Source organism: Trachemys scripta, chromosome 10 (assembly GCF_013100865.1).
Source record: "Trachemys scripta elegans isolate TJP31775 chromosome 10, CAS_Tse_1.0, whole genome shotgun sequence".
Taxonomy (NCBI): domain Eukaryota; kingdom Metazoa; phylum Chordata; order Testudines; family Emydidae; genus Trachemys; species Trachemys scripta.
In genome coordinates this window covers 18,012,575-18,030,508 of record NC_048307.1, presented here as the reverse complement: position 1 = coordinate 18,030,508, position 17,934 = coordinate 18,012,575, and the positions used below count along the sequence as shown (strand labels likewise).

Here is a 17,934-nt window from a genome sequence, read left to right as displayed (position 1 = left end):
TGTAAACCTTTGAGATTCACAGCTTTGAGATCTACTGATAGAAGTAGTAATTAATAATAATAACAATTAGCGCTATACATATGAGGTCAATCGCAGCTTTGTCCACATAGGGACTGCAGGACTGGTTGTTTAAATTGTAACAGATTGGACCAGATTTAGCCTAGAAATCCTTATGCACCTTGAGAAGTACAGGGAGATGCATATCTCCACCACCAGAGAAGTGCCAGATAAACGGAGTAGAAATTTCTTTCGCCAAAACTTTTGCAGTTAAAAATACAGGTTTGGGTTGATCAAAACATTTGGCCAATTCTTATTGAATTTGCCAAATTGTTTCAGATGAATAAACCAAAAAGATTCTGAAAATATTGAAATGTTTCACTGACATTTTCAATTCAAAACAAATTTATCATTTCAGTTTCTTTCAATGTTATTAAAAAAAAAAAACCTACAAAAAAAGCCCAAAATTGAAACAAAAGTGTTTCATTTGACCCAAAACAGGCTTTTATTTTTAGGAATTGCAAGCAAACCCCCCAAATCATATATTTGCACAGATCTAGTACCAGGAAGGCACTGTGTGTCAGCGACGGGGACATACTCAGGGTACGAGGACAATAATGATCCACAAATTATGAGTTTTCAAATGGTACCTCACAAGTCATACCTTGTACAAAGATTAGTACAATAAGGGACACAAGGGTATATATATTCCGTCACAGCAACACCCATCCAAATTCCTTTTTTTCTATTGGGAGAGGCCGGGTATGTTGTGTCAGCCCTTTAGAGATAATGCAGTTGGGGTGAGGTAGGAGGCGTGTGGTGAGTGGGGGAGCATCCATGGACACCTGCACAGCTTCATAGGCCTATGACATGATCTGCCTCCAAATCCACAGCTTTAACAGAGCACAAAGACTTTGTCTTGAGTGCTACATTTGACAACAATATCCACACATTTACACCGAGGGCATTAACTGAAAGCAGCATATTGGCGTGGTAGCAATAAAGTGCTGAAAATGTTGAATGCAGCTGGCTGGGCCACGACAGCTATTATTTACTGTAGTCATTCCCTAAATCTGCATTCCATCTGCCATCTGCATAAATAATGAACAGAGCAATAAATATGGCAGGATTACCAAACAATTTCACTCAGCTTCTCCTGACTCTGTGAAATTCTGCAGTGATTCATTTGCTTGGCTGGGCCCCAAAGGACAGGTTTGAACTAGGGGCTTTATTTTTGTATCAGAATCTGGGGCTTCCAAAAAGCAATTCCCATTCAGCTACTGCTTCAGAAAGAATTCTTCAGAATACATTCTCTCTCTCTCTCTTTCTCTCTTTTTTAATTTAGCGGGAGAGAAAGGTTCTTTTGAACTACAGTAGCTGAACCTGCTCCAGTCATGAGTCACTGACTTTGAGACAGAAATTTCAGATACTTATAGTAAGTTCTCCTTTTGCTGAAAATCTATTTTGCCAATTTCTCTTCAACGAGGATGATACCAAAAGTCATTTGCTATTATCCTTTCACTGAGAATCACGTTCACTTACCTGCACCATGTTAATAGCACAATGACATGGGCTGGGCATCACTGCCTTCCACTGGAGAGAGTCAGAATTGCTTAGATGTGTGTCAAAGGCCTTCTGATGATGAAAATTAGAGACAGATTCAACAGCACAGTTAAGCAAAAAAAAAAAAAAAAAATTTGGGTCAATGGTTTAGCAGAAAGGTGACCCTAGAACATTTTGTCATCTTAAAAAAAAAAATTGATGGACAATTCATAAATTTAACACGTACTTTGTATTTATTTATTATTATTCCATAATATATGGTAGTATGTAAAGACCGAATCTGAGAACAAGATCCCATTGTGCTAAGCATTGCAAACACATAAGAAGAAACAGTTCCTGCCCCCAAAGAGTTTATAATCTAATTTGACAAGACAACCAAGGAGTGAGAGAAAAGGAGCATCTCCACTTTATAAATAGGAAACTGAGACACTGAGGGCTTGGCTACACTTGCAAGTTAGAGCGCATTAAAGCAGCGCCAGGTGCCCTAACTCATGACCTGTCCACACTGGCAAGACACTTACAGCACCTGGACTCTGCAGCTGGAGTGCTCCTGGTAATCCACCTCCACAAGAAGCATAACGCTTGCTGCGCCTCGGCTGAAACACCCCAGCGTCAGTGTGAACGAGGTGTTGCATTACTGCGCTTTGATCGGCCTCCGGAAACATCCCATAATCCCCTTAAGTCAAGTGGCCACTCTTGTCATTGTTTTGAACTCAGCTGTAGAAATGCAGAGATGCCCTTTCAAAGGTCCATTTCTGACAGCAGACTGCTTATCTGCTCCGGGACAAAGCAACCATTAGTGTGGAATGTTGCTGCTGTGAGTGTGAGAAAGAGAAAGGCGGAGGGAGGGAGGATTCTGCTGCTGTCTGACCTTACAAGACAGATGGTGACATGCTCTCGGCCCCCCCAAAAAACCCACTCTCTCTCCCCCCACAGACACACAACACACTCCCTGTCACACTCCACCCCACCCCCCATTTGAAAAGCACGTTGCAGCCACTTGCATGCTGGGATAACTACCACAATGCACTGCTCTTTGTGGCATTGCAAGAGCTGCTAATGTGGCCATGCCAGTGTTCTTGAATCTGACAGTGTGAACACACTGCAGCACTTTCCCTACTGCGCTCTCCGAAGGCTGGTTTAACTCACAGCACTCTACATCTGCAAGTGTAGTCATGCCCTGAGTAATTAAATGACTTGCCAAAAGGCTGACAACAGATCTGCAGCAAAGCCAGGAATCCACATCTTCTGAATGCCAGTCCAGCACCTTCCCCACAAGACCATCTTTCCCCCATCAAGAGTGTATCACTGCAGAAGTATTTGCTTTACTGTTTCATTTTTTTATTAATACAGGCTCAAACCCAGGAGAAAATCACTTTCCCCCCTCAAATTACTGCCATTCAAAAGCATTGTTTGGCCAGGTATTTCAATAGAGATCTATTTGTATTGTACTGTACTGAACTGGGGGTGGGGGAAGAGGGAGGTGGAAATCAGCAGAACTGCAGTTTTCTAATCTCGTCCTAAATGCATTCTAGCAAACAGTTACACGCAACATTTATCACGTAGATGGCACAAGAGGGCTATGTGAACTCTTGTAAGCCTGTGACATTGAAGTGTCCTGGAAGGTCACAGAGCAACACAATTTGGCTGTGAAATCATTCCAAGAGCTTTATTCCTACATTGACTTAAGACACTTTCAATAGTTTAAAAAAAAAAAAGTTTGCCAGTAACATTCATACAACACCAGAGAGGGAAATGGACGAGGTCAGAGACAGGGCATTTTGGAAAAGAACTAAATGATCTCTAGGGGAGCTTTCCCCCAGCAGGCTGATGGAGGGCTCAGGATCAGCCTCGTAACTGGCCCTTTACTCCAGAGAGCGCTATGCTGAAGAGTGTCGCCGTCCCACAGCCAGTTACTGGGAGGAAATTATGGTCCGTTCAGGATTGTGCTGCTGCTATCGCCCTAGCAGCAATGGGCCATTCTAGTAGACCAGACATGGGTTTCCTAGCATGACACACCAGACCAGTAAGTGTTGTCAGAGGCTCTTGATGGTGAAGAAAGCAAGTCGATCCAATAGGAGGGGTCCGAATGCTCCCTAATACAGATCAGATTGCCCTTTGCCTTGCCATGCTCTGCACGCTGCCACCCCCAAGGTTGCAGGGACTCTGTCCATTGGTGCCCCTTTAACTTAGGAAGGGCTGTGGTACAAGATGGGCTGAGACACACTGGAGCGAGTTGCTGCCCAGAGGAACTGGGAGGCTCATGACCACAGCAAGAACCATGCCAAGCCTAGGATGAGATGCTACCAGGCGCCGCCCAGGGGGAATGCCATTCTGCAGCAGGAGGGAGCTGCTCGAGGAGGAGGAACCACTAGGCCAGGTATGGCTGAGAGTAGCAGCCCTGGAACCCCACAGCGGGCAGCAGGGGCTGGAGAAGAGAGTACACAATGACTTCCCACCTAGACACAGGGAAAGGGGGGTCTTACGGGGCAGCTCGTGATACCAGGGAGGTGTGTGTCCGGGCTGCAGCAGCCCAGGAAGGAGCAGAGCTGGGTCAGTGCAGGGGTGGAGATGGCTCCCGGAGACAAGCCAGCAGAGCTGGCTCCCATTTCTGGTGAGCCACCCAAGCCCCACGTACCAAGCGGGCTGGGGATGGAGTTTTTAGGGGGCTCCTTGAGCTGGTGGCCGATGCAGGGTGGGCAGGACTAAGAGATTATTAAGGTTGTTCCTACTGAACTAGCAGCAATTGGTGCAGAGACAGAGGAAGGGGAGATCAAGCTGCGGGGTGGGGTGGGGGGGGGGGGGAGATGAGCCCAGCAGTCCTATGGCTCTGATTCCCTCCTAGCCCATCTGCAAAGCAAGTGCCCCCAGTCTCATGACAGATCATTCTCTCTAACTGCCCCCCATCACCTCTGCTTCAGTTACCCCACTGGAACATGTCCAGGTTTCTCCACTCACCATCATAGTTGGTATGTGGACACAGCCCCCTCTAAGCCAGTCAGATCCCCCTCCCCACACAGTGGCTGCGTCCTTGGGCTCCCCTGTCTGGGTCTGAGCGCGCCCCAGATCCCATGCTGTGGAGTTCTCAGGCAGGATGCAGAGGGCGGCGTCCGGCCCTTGCCAGGGGTGCAGTTGGCAGGCATCCTGCCCTTGGACTCCGGGTCCACCTTCCCAATGTCCTCCATCTGGTTGGCAGGGCCACCCCAGTTGATGTGGAAGCAGATGACATGGGGGTTGGAGGACAGAATGTTCCTATGCAGCTGGGAGAAGTCTGGCTTGAGGGGCAGGTACTCCCACAGCTCGGGGTCCAGCTCGCGGGTACTCCCACAGCTCATTGATGATGGAGTAGCCCATGAGGATGAACTCCTGGCCCAGTTTGGTGGCAGGGGATGGGCACCACTGTCATCCATACCACATCACTCTTGGGGAGGTGGTTTGCGCTGGGGGCTTTGGCCTCCAAACCAAACGTGTGCCTCCCAGCTGTACCAGGTTACACCTGGACTGAGTCAAACACCTGGTCATACTTCTCACTCTCTGCAGAGGCCATGTAGATGATCTTCCACACCAGCTTATGTGGCAGCACCTCCCTGCACTCAAACCACACCTGGAAGCAGAACAGGTAGTCAAATGGGCCCGGGTTCTCCAGAACTGACACCACTGACACATGGGATACGGTCACTGCCTCTGGGACCTGAACCTGTTGCCCGCTCCCCACGCCGGCTGTGAAATCAACTAAATATTCTCTACATATATTTCTTCGTGCAATGTGTTCTTTTTCATTTAATCTATTTTTGCTTAATTTACCAACATCCTAACAGCGTTAACACTGATAGGACAGTTCCCTATTGTACCACATTTTAAGAAATTAAATTTCAGTGAGTAATTTGAAATCCGGAATGCAGCACACTACATAGAAACAGCAAGGGGTAGGACTAAATAGACATAATGTTGAAAACAGCATTCAAATGAAGAGTAAAAAAAACCCAAAAACATTCTGTAAATATAAAGCCAATGTTACATCTGGACAAATGCCTCATCCAGTTTGAATTAATCGCTGTTTTTTGATTGCCTAAATTACTAAAGCTTTATTTTTTCTACAATGATTTTTCCCCAGAATGACTAATTTTTGTGTCATGCAGTTAGCCATTTTCTTCAACCCTTATGCCTTTTTTGGACCTATCATATTCATGTCATATAACATGACTTCACGCTCCCCCCAACTGGCTTAAGTGTTAATGGATACGAGTCCTTTGGCATATTTCTTTCCATTCTCTGCTGCTGAAAGAAATGCTCCTACATAGCAATAGGATCACATTCTCACATTAATGACCTGCAGCACAACACTGAATTTTCTTACTTTATCATCAACAAAATCAGCATATTCAGCATTCTACTTGGTTGCTTTTCCAGTCATGATTTTCTACAGCAAAATAACTTGCATTCTCCTTTTACCTCAGGCTCCACCGTTTGTACCATATACATCATCCTGTCATCTCAGTTGTTTGTTTTTTTTACCCTGGGTTTTGAGCTGGCAATCTGAAAGGCATATTCCAGGATGGTGTAAGATATCAGTACCTGCCATTACTCTAGAGTAATGCTGTTTGTTTTTGCCATCCAACTTTTTATGAGGGAGCATTTGGTATGCAACAATGCGCTGGCTGTCAAGGAGACGTTGACCTGGGACAAATCTCCAATCTGTACTTTGGTTTTCGAACCATAAACACAGCATGCTGGGAATGGAATCTAATATTGTCCTCCAAACAAGCATCTCTATTCTCACTGGCAGATGCAGTCTGATTCACCCGACTGCATTTGTTAATAATATGGAGGTAAGGTGTACTTTATCAAAGGATGCGACTCATTGTTCTCATCCAGGAAAATCAAAAAAAATTAACCGCTGCTCAGAGAATTTGCATTTTACATATTCATAGAGGATTTTGAGTCCTAAAAATCACATTCCATTTTTGTTCTTTAGAAACCACTATTAATGCCAATTTTGGGAGAATGAAAGGGAAACACAGAACGATATTAACAAAATTCTACAGACCCATTTGGAGATTTTCAACAGAGAATGAACATGGCTGATAATTTTCAGGGACCTGCTTGGAAATGCAATATATACACAAGCTAAATAAAAAACTGTCCTGCCACTTGAATGGCATTACCCTACATATCATCCTAATTGACGGGACTTCAAATTTAGCCCTGGAATTCTGTAGATCAACAAAGCAACAAATCACAAGGTCCAGTCACAGACATAGGGACGAGTTATATCTAATTACTGCCCATCGTTACAGGTGGGGGGAAATGTATCACCCCAGTGGAAATCCCAGGAGGCAGTGTGTCTGAAGTGTGTCTCCTATAGTTCTCAAAATTGGGGGGGGAGGGGAAGTGGTCACTGCACCAAGCTTGGAGAAAATAAAGTCTGCTCTGCTCTGCACTCAGCCAGTTTCACTCCCTTCCTGCCCTCTCTGGAGAGCCTTGCACTGCAGAACCCTTGTGCTCCCTAGTTGCAAAGGCTCCCATTGGACCCTGCTCCTGCAGGGCAGGGACACAAGGAGCAGCAGTTTGGCACACACACACACACACACACAGTATTGCCAACTTCAAGAGACCAACAATCATAAATCCGACCCCCGCAAAATCATGAGATCGGTCCAAAAATTATGCTTTTTTTAAAAAAGATTGGATTGTGTTTTAGGTGAATCTCTTGATTTTTGATCTCCTGCTGAGCATACCCAAGGGGTGTGCACGTGACAATTAGTGTTGCCCATTCTCCTACATGTACTGGATAAAACAATTTTTGGCCCCTGCTGCAGGAGCTGTCATCCCCACATCTGCCTCTCTCCTGCCCAGTAGTTAATCCTGTTTCCCAGTCCCCCTTCAGTCTTCTCCCCACCCCCTATTCATTCCCGCCTCAGTTCAGTCTCACAACCCCCATCCATCATCACCACCCCATCAGTTCAGCCCCCCCACCTCATTGACCTCCACCACTCTCAGTTCACCCTCCCAGCACTTACCCCATCTGCTCAGAACCCACCATCAATACAGCCCTCCCCACCCCATCAGCCCTCACCCTCCTCTCTTCAGCCCCCCTGCAGCACCCAGCCTCACCTCTGCTCATTAGGGTTCTTCACCCTCCCAAGGCCTGGGGGGCTACAATGGGGTCCCCTCTCCCACTTCCCAGGCTGGCACAGAAGCAGCCGCCCAGCCCAGGGCTGACAGCTGGAGCCGCAGCCAAACCTAATGTTACTAAGGGTATGTCTACACTAGCAGAGTTACAGCGCTGCTCAGAGAGCGCTGAAGGGAAACCGCTGTTGTGTGTTCACACTGTCAGCTGCCTGAGCAATAGCGTGTTCACACTTGTGGCACTTGCTGTGGTATTTGAAGCGGTGCACTCTGGGCAGCTATCCCACAGAGCATCTCTTACTACGCGCTCTGCCTATTCGGTCTGCAGGAATGGATCCCAAACTGTTGACCAGTATGCTGCTCACTCTGACCAACACGTCACGAGTGGCAGTGGAGTTATTCCTTAAACTACAAAGGCAAGAGGAGTGCAACATTGATCTCGTCACGCGTAGTAGCTAGGACATGAGATTGCTTGTGGCATTCACAGACGTGCTGACCACAGTGGAACGCCACTTTTGGGCTTGGGAAACAAGCACTGAGTGGTGGGATCACATCATCATGCACGTCTGGGATGACGAGCAGTGGCTGCAGAACTTTCAGATGAGGAAAGCCACATTCATGAGACTGTGTAATGAGCTTGTCCCAACCCTACGGCGCAAGGACATGAGAATGAGAGCTGTCCTGCCATTGGAGAAGTGTGTGGCGATTGCATTGCATGTGCCGTGCCTCACAGTTGGTCACCTGAGTGCAGGGCAGTAGAGTTCAAACCGGTGACCAGGGAGGCAAGAACAGGCACTGTGAGACATCTCCCAGAGGCCAATTGCAGCACTGTAATCAAGCAGGGTGTCTACACTGGCACCGCTGTGCTGTAGCCCCGGCACAGAAAGCTGTACACCTCTTGTCAGGGTGGTTTTTCTACAGCGCCACAACTGTGCAGTTTCTGAGCACTAAGTGACTTGGCAGTGTGTACACCTCAGGAACAACAATGCAGAAAGTTGCTTTACTGCGCAGAAACTTGCCAGTGTAGACAAGGCCTAAGCCTCACTTTCAGAATTCTCAAATGTCAGGATTTTTTTTTCCAGTTGATTCAATTGCTTATTTGAGGGTTGCACTCCCCCACCCTTCTATCTATCCTCATTGTCTTTCAAATGCTTTGGAATTAATTGCCCGGTGGGGAAACCACATTCCTTTATTTAGGGTGGAGAACTCCTGTTTGACTGAAAACACATTTGTGCCACGGCTGGAAAAAAAAAATCCCGACATTTGAGAGTTCTGGCGGGAGATCATGAGTGAGGCTTAATTTTAACTCAGAAATCGTGACTCTTGCAATCAGTTCACAAGAGTTGGCATGTCTGCACACAGCCACATGGAAGCTGGACACGATCTGGCTGAGATTGTGCATGTGCACCAGCCAGTTCCACAAAGTAGGATGATGTTAGGATGAGTCTGGGCCCATCTGTGACAAACAAACAAGCAACCAATCAGAGGAACATGGAGTTGGAAATCAAGTTCAGGCACTCCCCAACTGAACTCTGAGCGCCCCAGGTTTGGTTATTCCCTGCCTTGCCACAGGTTCACAGATTAACTTCCCCATCTCTGGCCCCACTGCCCACAAGGCCCAACCACAGTTGTGACCTCCTTTGTGCTCCCGGGTGCCAGCCCCTTCCTAGTGATGGGAAGCAGAAGGAAGGATACTGCACACTACATAGCAGAGCTGGCTGGCCCAGGGCGGTGTGTACACCATGTCCTCCTAAAAAGGCGTGGAGACAATGGGTGAAATCCTGGCTTTACTGATGTCAGATAATTTTGCCATTGACTTCAACAGAACCAATATTTCATCCAGTGTTGCCCACCTTAAATATTCAAAAATCGTGAACTGGACTTGTGACACACTGGCACCCCAATATTTCCCACTGTCATGTAATTAGGATATGTGTTGGGCAAAGTATGACTCATGAGGTATTCTAAAAGTCTTGATCTGCTAGATATTAATATCTCGTTGGATTGTATGGGCTATCATCGTATGTGAAGTTATGAAGTTTGGCTATGTATGTGTTACGGAAATATGTTGTGAGGTTGAAAACACCCACAAGCTGCCTTTCAGATACAACAGTAAAAAGGCCAAACAATGTTAATGGCTTATTGAGGAAATGCACACAAGCACAAGGATTACCCCAGGAACTGTGTACCATAGAAACCTCTCGGAGATAGCACTACACAATGGGAACTGTTTGACCCAGGTCACAGCAAAAGAGCTTTCCAGCAAGTGGGAAGAAGATATAAAAGGGGGAAATGACATCATGATAGTACCTCACTCTCCCTACAACAACACATCTGGAAACACCGGAGGGGCAAGGACTGAACAGTGGGAAGTGATGGTCATAGGCTAGAGGAATTTTTAGCCTGTGTATGAAAACCTGGGAAAGCCAAAGCACCTTGTGCCTTAAGAATCTACTAGCCTATTTATCACTCAGGGTGAGAATTTGCTAATTCATATCCTACCTATCTAGTGTGTTAAGCTCAGTTTGCCGTTTAGTTTATTTACTAAGGTAATCTGCTTTGATCTGTTTGTGATCACTTATAAATCTATCTTTTGTAGTTAATAAGCTTGTTTTTGTTTTGTCTAAAACCAGTGTGTGGACATTATATCTTGGGGCAGAAAGCTGTTGCACATCTCTCTCTCCACATTGAGGGAGAGAGGGAATTTTATAAGCTTCCACTGTACAGTTCCCTGTGCAGCGCAAGAGGGTATAATTTTGGGTTTAAACTCCAGAGGCGGGTGCGTGCCTTAGCAATTGGGAGGTGCCTTAGCTGAGCCGTGTCATGCAGAGCTGATCTCAACATCTGTGTGTGAAGCTGCAGCTGGGCGTGTCCCCATCTGTGTGTAGGCTGGTGAAAGAACAAGCTTGGAGAGCTTGGCAATTTATCACAGCATCACAGTGTGAGAGGGAGCCCAGGCTGGTGGCTTAGGCGGGCTTAGTGATACCCCAGTTCCAAGTGGCACCAAAGGGGGAACCCATCCCAGGGCTCCCAAAAGATCACGAGCCTGTCTTAAAAATCATGAGATTTCTTTACATCAATCACTTTTGAGTTTGTCTTCTGAGCCTGTAGTGCACATTTAGATCATGTTTCCAAGCTTTTTCGAACAGCCCAGAGGGCTAGACGTATACTTTTTAAAAAGGGTGGGGGCGAATGGAAAGCCAAGATTCTCATGCAGTCTTGATTCCAGCATCCAAGCCTTTAAGAAAAACACTACATATTGTGAGACTCATGATAAAAAGCACAAGAGTCAGCAACCCTGCAGAGCGGGAGCATTCCCCAGAGTCACCCTGGCTTCTGAGGTCACCTGGTGCTGTGCAGCTCCACCCACTGCATAGGCCTGAACCTCAATGTCACAAACTTCCTTTTTCCAGCAACCAGTTCCCATAGCATGGTGAGCAATGCACTTCTTTATACTATAAAGAGATCCGCTGAGCAGGAGTCATAACTCCTTGGTTCTAGTCCCAGCTCCACCACTGTCTTAAGTGGCCTTGGATGAGTCACATAACTTTCTGTGCCTTAGTTGACCCTTCAGGAGAATGGGTATATCACTATTCAATACTAATCTCACAGAACTACTGTGAGAGCCTAAGTCCTTTGGATTCCCGGACTAAGAAGTGCAAAGTATTGTTATTACATATATTACTCCATAATTGTAGATCAAATGGTACAGGTAACAAAACACTAATTCCTCAGTTAAGCCTGATTGCCAAGTTATTACAGTACCATGCACATCTACAGTGTCAGATAAGTAAATAATGAAAATAAATAAATCTTGCTTGCTCTCATGTGCTGTGCTGTTCTAGTGCACCTACACTTGATAATTTTCCTTTCTTTTCAAGATTACTGACCTTGCAAACCTATGCCCCTTTTAGGTCCAATTTTGGGTCCCTGGGCATTTTGACTACTGCATCATGCTCTGGGACTTCCATCCTGTGAACACTTATGCACGCCGTGAGGAATCTCAGAGTCAATGGGACTACTCAGATGCAAAGTTACGCATGTGTGACTGAGTTAGTACAGTCTCTGTGTGAGTTTCACTATCCCCAAAAAGGAGTTAAACCCCAACATCCTTTAGTTATCTACCATTAGATCCTCTAGTCTGTCCTCCTGTATTTCACAGGCCATTAAATTTCCCCCAATTGCCCCTGAATTGTTGGACTCAAGCATAACCTGTATTTGGCAAAAGCATATCTTCAAATCACCTCTCACTCTTCTTTTCGATAAACTAAACAGATTGCACTCTACGGCTCTTGCTGAAAGGCATTTTCTCTAGCCCTCAAATCATTCTGGTGGCTTGTTTCTGCACCCGCTCCAATTTTTCAACATGGCAACTCTGATAGTATCTGAGACCTCATATTCTTTAATGCATTTATCCTCACAGCACTCCTGTGGCACAGAGAGGTCCCATTATCTCCTTTGTACATACGGGGAACGGACGCACAGAGTGACTAAGTGACTTGCGCGTGGCCACACAAGAAGCTTGTGGTGCAGCAGGGAATTGAACTCTTGGCTCCTAGGATAGCGCCTGAACCACTGGAGCAGACATTTTCATCCTGGTCCTGGGAATTTCTGTTTCTGACATTTCTATTTTCATCTAAAGAACGGCATTGATTTTCTTTCTATAGAAAGCATGAAACAGAGCAGTGATGCTTCTTCAGCCTGAGTGATTAGCCAATAATCGGGGCATTCTTTAGGAGGAGAAATTGATGAGTCAGGTACCTTCTTTGTAAATAAACCGAAGTCCTGTTTCCCTGATCACAGTAGGCAGTTTCTTTGCTCACAATTTCCAAGCTTGTCCTTCTTGTGTCCCAAGAAGCTCCGTCTCTGCTCTTAGGCAGGGGCGGCTCCAGGCACCAGTGCAGCAAGCTCGTGCCTGGGCTGGCGTGCCGGTTGCCATGAGGGCAGCAGTCAGGCTGCCTTCGGCGGCATGCTTGCGGGAGGTCCGCCGGTCCCGCAGTTTGCGCGGCAATTCGGCAATGGATACGCCAAAGGTGAGGGACTGGCGGACCTCCTGCAGTCATGCCGCCGAATCTGTGTCACCAGCAGACCTCCCGCAGGCATGCCGCCGAAAGCTGCCTGACTGCTGTGCTTGGGGTAGCAAAATACATAAAGCCGCCCCTGCTCTTAGGCTACGTTCACAAATGCCTCTCTGCCTTTCTGCTGCTCTTTGCTTTCTGCTCCAGTACACATCTCTAACCAGTCAATGCCTCATCCCTGTGTTTGCAATCAGTTCCAGGGAAACCCTCAGGGTTCATGGCTTAGTTACATTGGGTGGTGGCTTCATTGTCTCAAGCTCCCTTATGGAATAACATAACTCAATTGCTTCTTCCATTTAGCCTCAATGAAGGCTAGCTATCATACAGACTGCATAAAAGAGGATGGGTAATTGCTTAGAGATCAAAGACATGTTTGACAGCAGTCATTAGCCCTTTCCAGCACAACAGGTTACCTTTTCTATTAGCATTTCTTTTTACATTTGAGTGCTGGGACCTTTCCTGGGCTCCCTTTCTTTTGGGCCTTAGCCTTTTTCCCCATCAAAATTCCTATTGATGACAACAGAGGTAAATTTTGGCCCTTGGGTCCCGATGCAGTAAAGCATTAGTATGTGCCTGGACTTCAGTGGGGCTGCTCGCATGCTTGGAGTTACATACATCCTTTAGTGCTTTGCTGGATCAGAGCCTTAAACCCTGAGGAAATCACTTCGGCACATGCCTGAATCCATCCCCATTCAGCAATGCACCTAAGGACATGCCTCGCTTCGATGGGGCGTCAGTGCTTTGCTGAATAGGGATGCTTCCCTGAACCGGAGCTTTCGTGCTGAGCCTTTTGCCACATAACTACTAGCCTGTTTGACTCCTTATAGAAGGCAAACAAATGAAATTCTAGCCATCATACCTGATGGCTTCTTGTCCTTTTTAACCTTCCCAGTTCAAAACAGAGCATCATCCTTTACATCAGGGGTAGTCAATAGGGAGACCGCGGGCCAAACCCAGACTGCCAGATGCTTTTGAACAGACCCCAAAATCTTTATTTACTATCATCATTATTGGGGGGGTTTAATTATTATTTTCTCTGGAGTTTGGACCTTGACCAAGAAATCTGGACCTTCATAAAAAATAACTGACTACTCCTGGTTTACATCAACATAAAAAGGGAAAGTGATTATGCCTATGCAGGGCCTGATCCTTTTCCCATCAAAATTCCAGAGAGTGGGTATGTGAAAGACTGAAAACTTCATTCCAGAAAAAACGTGCAAAGAATTTGCCGAGATCTTGTCTGTCATTGTCCTAACACATGGCAGGTCAGTAAGCCCACTCAGTGCCAGCTACTCATATCTGGGGGGTGCTACTCCCTATCCTGGGCATGTGGGAAGGCAGAGGTGGGGAATGGATGCCTGGCTCCATCTCCACAATGCTCCAGCTCCCACAGCTGAGCTGGTGCAGGAGGGGAAGTAATCTACGACAATAGATCAGGCAGGCCTATGAGAGTGTATTATCCCTTTAATTAGAGGGAAGCCTCAGAATAGCTTCTCCGAAGGCTGAAAAGTGTTCTTGATTATAGTATGTACCTTTTATCCATATTGTTATGCACTATTTTAATTAATTAGAACCTGTTCCTGTGCAATAGAAACATCACCAGATAACATAATTCTATGAAACAGGGAACAGTAATATCTAAGTAACTGAAGCATAAATATAGCTCACCTCAAGCAAGAGAAAAGCTATTAAAAAAGTGTAGTAGAATTCTCTAATTATTCAGAAAAGCTCCATTTTCTGATTTAAAAACAATCTGATGGAAATGTTGCAGTGGAGCCCTGGTTTGTATTCCTTCAATTGGTTCATTATTTGATCAGGTATTGGTTTAAAGGGGATTTCATGGGGCAGGTTGGTATGGACGGCATTAGCAGATGTCAGGATCATTTGGAAAACTTGAGTCTGTTTAGTTGTCTCTACAATTCCATCACTTCTTCGCTGTGGTTGACTTCATAGTCCTCATCCAGAAACTACCAAGAACAGTGATTTGCAGGTCTACATAACTTTCATCAGAGGAGCTCAAAGTGCTACACGGTGATTAAGGGCATGATCCAAAGATCTTAGTCATCACTGGTAGGGGTTTTTTTCACCGTTGATTTCAGTTGGCTTTGTATCAAGCTGTAGTTTATAAAGTCTCACAAGCCCCTGTTGAAGTAGGATAACTAATTTTTACAGATGAAGAAAATGAGGCACGGAGGAACTCCAAAAACTGCACTGGCTTCCTATTTCTCTTTAGGTGCAATTCAAGGTAGTGACACTGAGCTATAAACTCCTACAGTAGTAGTCAGGCTGCAGGCTGAGACTGCCTCTCTCCTTATGTCATGATGGTTAAAGCCAAGTGACGTACTTCTGCTAACACTATCCGGATTTGGATACCATAGGGCTGGGAGCACGGCATTCCCAAAGGAAGGCCCTCAGCTTTGGAACTGCTCCCTCCAGAGCCTGAGTTCATTAACCTGAAGGGCACAGTGTAAGCTCATCCCTTGTCTCAAACTTTTGCATAAAGGAGCAATCATGGAGATAACAATGAGTAACGCCTACAGTCTTAAACACCATTTGTCAGCAAATTATTCCTATTATAGTTTATATATCATACAGCACCCAGAAGTCTGTTGTACAGTCACCCAATGTCACACAGTGAGAATGGCAAGGTTGGGAAAAGAATCTAGGAGTTCTGACCCGTTAGCTACACTATTTTTATCTTTATAGAAAACAGAGGATCTAAATGGACTTGCCTATTTAGATAGGAAGATTTGAAGGTCAATGGGAGCTGGGCACCTAGATCATTTAGATGCTTTTGAAAATCCCACTAGGTGCCTATCTGCATCTTTAGGCACCTTTGTAAATCTGGCCTTTGGGGCCTGCCCTTGCCCCACTGAAGTCAGTGAGAGTTTTGCCATTGATGTCAATGGGAGCAGGATCAGACCCTTTATTAATTTGGCAGAAGCTTTTCTAATCACAGACTAGGGGACACAGATTGTAATTAAACCCTGATGGATGAATTGATTTGCAGCTGTTTCATTGACCAAGCGAGATGTCCTGCCCACAGAATGGAAAAAGCTGCGTGAGCCAAACCTGGTTTTGGAAATGGGTTCTGCTATTGCAGGTTAAAGATACTTTCCCCAGTGTAGACCAGATGAAACCATTTTAGAACCTGTTTTCCCCACGCTAGAGAAAATTGATTCAAAATTTCTCACTTGGTCAATGAAAATATAACATGCTTTACTATAACTGCAAACAAGGTTTATGCCAAGGTTTAACTGTAGTCTGTGTCTCTTGATCTGTAATTAGCAAAGCTTCTGCCATGTGAATGAAATGATCAGTAGTGACAACAATACCGAGCTTGTGTTAGCTTTAGGAACAGAGAAAAGGCCTTATGTAACTACAAACATTTGACCTTGAAGTCCAATGAAAAGATTACTTATAGTCTAAGGTCACTGAAGGTTTCAGAATCTTTCTTGAAGTATGCACAGGACAACTGTTCCTTCACTCTTGCATATCCTTCCTTAAATGTCTTCCAGTTCAAAATGCTGCCCGAGTTAATGACACATTTTATTAATTCCCAAATGGCCAGATGTCAAGGTTCCATGTGCTGCCTATTTATCAAACAGCACCAAAGACTTTGTACTAACAAGTTAGATAACATTGAATTTGATTTACATTTCAAGTGCAACCTGTTCTCTACGGGAACACTCTCTTGGTGTTCTTTGTGGCATGGGTAGAGTCAAGTAACTGATCTAACATTTCTAGTAACGATGCCAATACCGTTTTTATGTATTGACGTTACAACTGCCAAGCAATAGGTACAATGGGCTTGGTTCTGATCTCAGTTATACCCGTATAAATCATCATTAATTCCAGTGAAATCATTGATGTCCCCTGACTAAACAAAAATTGACTCCATATTTCTGACTCAGTCAAGGGAATAAACAAGTGACTTCAATGAAGTCACATCCAGATTTGCACCAGGTAACACAGATCAGAATGCTGCCCACAGTGTTGTGTTTGCTTTAACAAGACGTTCTAAACCTCATTCCGCCATCAACAGGCTTTATTACAGATCATTTTAGACAGACTAGTCAGGTTTAAGACATATTTAACCTTGATACGGTAGCTAGTTTTCTTGTGACAAAATGACAGTTGTTTTTGTTTGTTTGTTTTTCTTTTGCTTCACCTCCCCCCACCCACCCCCCGGAGCTAAGACTACTGAAGTAAAATGTCAAGGTTACCTGGCTGGATCTCCTGAGCAGCAGCCTGGAGGGGCTTGGGTGAGTGTCATGCCGGCGGGCTGGGGGGGGGTCCCCCACCCCCGGAGCTTGCTGCTGCCAGTGGGGAGAGGCCTGGGGGGAGTCCTCCTCTCTGGCCCCCCCACCCTAGCCCCAGGGCAGCCTGCCTGCTGCACCCCAAACTCCTCATCCCAGGCCCAGCCCCATGCCCTGCACTCCCTCCCATACCCCAACCCCCTGTCCCAGCCCAGAACCCACACCCAGCACCCAAACTCTCTCCCAGAGCCTGCACCCCAAACCCCCTCCTTCACCCAAACTCTCTCCCAGAGCCCGCACGCCTCCTGTACCCAAACTTCCTCCCAGAGCCTGCACCCCAAACCCCCTCCTTCACTCAAACTCTCTCCCAGAGCCTGCACGCCTCCTGTACCCAAACTTCCTCCCACACCCAAACCCCCTCCCACACTCAAACTCTCTCCCAGAGCCTGCACCCCAAACCCCCTCCTTCACTCAAACTCTCTCCCAGAGCCTGCACCCCAAACCCCCTCCTTCATTCAAACTCTCTCCCAGAGCCCGCATGCCTCCTGTACCCAAACTCTCTCCCAGAGCCTGCACCCCAAGCCCCCTCCCACATCCAAACTCCCTCCCAGAGCCTTAGGCAGGTGGGGGGGGCAGGATTTGGACCCCCATTCTGGGCTCCACCAAAAATTATACAAACCTCCCACCCCTGAGCTGAAAAGCCGTGGTGCAAGGTTTGTGCAGAAGAACGGGTGTAGGTCTGTTTTGAGACTTGTTGACTAGGTCCAACATTACTAGAGACAAGTATGATCAAATGTCTTGAATGATCCGCTGTTAAGAAAGGGTATATAATGATCTTATTTAAATACTTACAATTGGTCAAACACAAAAGGAAGCAAACTAAACAGATAGTGCAGTAGAACTTTATA

The 17,934-nt window shown here is 46.0% G+C and overlaps 1 pseudogene; it reads right to left on the bottom strand.

Moving 5' to 3' along the window:
• Positions 1 to 4,452: 4,452 nt before the first annotated feature.
• Positions 4,453 to 6,045, bottom strand: LOC117883847 (annotated as a pseudogene).
• Positions 6,046 to 17,934: the final 11,889 nt, after the last annotated feature.